Raw genomic sequence first — 1,969 nt, forward strand, 5'->3', positions numbered from 1 at the left:
TAAGGGTACAGAACTTTATTCAGGTTGACATCATTTTGGGTCTGTTTGGCATACTTTGAGGCAAATTCATAAATTTCATTCATGTTCTCCTCTTGACTTCCTCAAGTCAATGTCAGTAGAAGACTTTGCATTCATGCTGACCACAAGTAGCTTGGTGCAGTTATCTACTTCCAGCCTGTTCCTATCGGCTGTCACAATGAGTCTTACCTGGAGAAGACTCTCTCAACCTCTGATGTCACAGTAGGATCACAGTAGCATGAATGCTCAGGAGCTTCACAATGTTTGGGTTGAGTTTTGAGGCTTGTCAGAGTCTTCAGGATGGTGGATGATGAACAGGTGTCAACTTCCCAAGCAAAGAGTTCCTTGACCTGACTTCACTCAAGCTTTGTCTGATCAACATCAAGGCCAAAGTGCTCTGTCAGCTCTGTAATCTGCAAAATATGAAATTTGTCAAAATATGAAAATGTAAAAAAGTCTGTTTTGAATAGATAAATTTCATTTAAGTACATCATGTTTTCATTCTTATTTTCTTTTCTTACATTTACTTCTTCAATATCAAAGTTGTTATATTTTACAAAATCAGTTTGAGTGAATATATTTCCAATACTTCAGCATCACCATTGAATGTCAAGAATGAAGAGTCTCCAGCCTTCCTCAGATCCAGTGCAGAAAGACTTGTCAGGACATTCAGTCTCTATGTCAGGTTATATGTCAGCTTATCCAAGAACGGAGTGTTTGACCTTGAGACATCCGTTCTTCTGCTATCAACTTTCTCCAGGTTATACTGCTCTCCAAGTTGATCAACACGCGATAAGTATGGGCCAGGTTTGTACTTAATCTTTCATTTTTCAAAGACGCCAAGCAACTTCTCAGCTGAGGCTCAACAATACTTAAGTTAGTTTTTCCTCTCAAACATCTTGGTCAATCCTGACAGGAGCGAACAAACGCCACACAGAACCGAGATGAAATAATACTTCTAGTAGGACATCAGCTGTTTGTACAGACCTTCAGTAGTCACACTCTGTTTGTCACCAGCCCGCTTGTCAATCCCCATACCAACTGCATTCCCAAGGTCAGCAAGGATAGAAGGATAGCTTCTCCTGACAGCATGAACAACTTCTTCATGACTCAGCCAACGAATGTGGACACCCGGTTTGATTTGATTACATGTGTCTGTGTCATCTGCAGTGTTTTCTTCCACTTCTCTAGTCAATGTCTGCATCTGTTCAAGTCTGTTGGATCTTACAGTACTGTAATGATAGTACTTATACAGTCCCATTAGCATCTCATCAACAGACTCGATTTCAGTCATTTGAAAGCTGAACTAACAGCCAAGTTGCAGTCTATGATTCACACAGTGGACATCAATCAAAGCAGGGTTGTCTCGCTTCAGTTGTGCGACTACACCATTCAGTTTGCCTGTCATAACAACTGGACCATCACTTGCAAAACAGGTAATTTTATTTAAGTCCTTGACATCCTCCACAATAGTGTCTGCCGTTCCATTAGGAATGTCAGCATCCTGGAGAAATGCAAGTTTCGACTCTCCATTTTCCAGATAACGGCCCATGAATGCAAGGTGTTTTCTGGTTGATAATCTGTATGTTCATCAAGCCGAACATTTTGCTCTCTCTCATCTTCTTTCTGTAGGACTTGCTCTTCTACTACCTCAGCCAGACATTTGATCAGTTAAATATTAAGAAAATAAGAATAGTATAAATACCTTGTTATTATAATATTGAAAGTACTTTTTCTATAAACATTCATGATAGAAACACAATCTTACAATAAATTCCTATAAAAAGGACTTTTAGTTACTCTAACACAAAAAAACAGTTTAAGTTTTAATTACATTTCAATTGAGGATAAAGTGTCACTATTTAGTTACTCTAACACAAAAACAGTTTTAGTTTTAATTACATTTTAATTGAGGATAAAGTAGGGTAAAATATCAGATGAATGCACACAA

At 38.2% G+C, this 1,969-nt stretch overlaps 1 long non-coding RNA gene across 1 annotated transcript; it reads right to left on the reverse strand.

Moving 5' to 3' along the window:
- On the reverse strand, positions 1–919 carry LOC124274672. The gene is made up of 2 exons (XR_006897997.1): positions 619–919; positions 1–431 (listed from the first exon to the last, which is right to left on the reverse strand). It is a non-coding gene; the product is annotated as an uncharacterized LOC124274672 (long non-coding RNA).
- Between the last annotated feature and the right edge of the window lie 1,050 nt (positions 920–1,969).

Source organism: Haliotis rubra, unplaced genomic scaffold, assembly GCF_003918875.1.
Source record: "Haliotis rubra isolate DU_JTF1 unplaced genomic scaffold, ASM391887v1 Scf193, whole genome shotgun sequence".
Lineage (NCBI taxonomy): Eukaryota > Metazoa > Mollusca > Gastropoda > Lepetellida > Haliotidae > Haliotis > Haliotis rubra.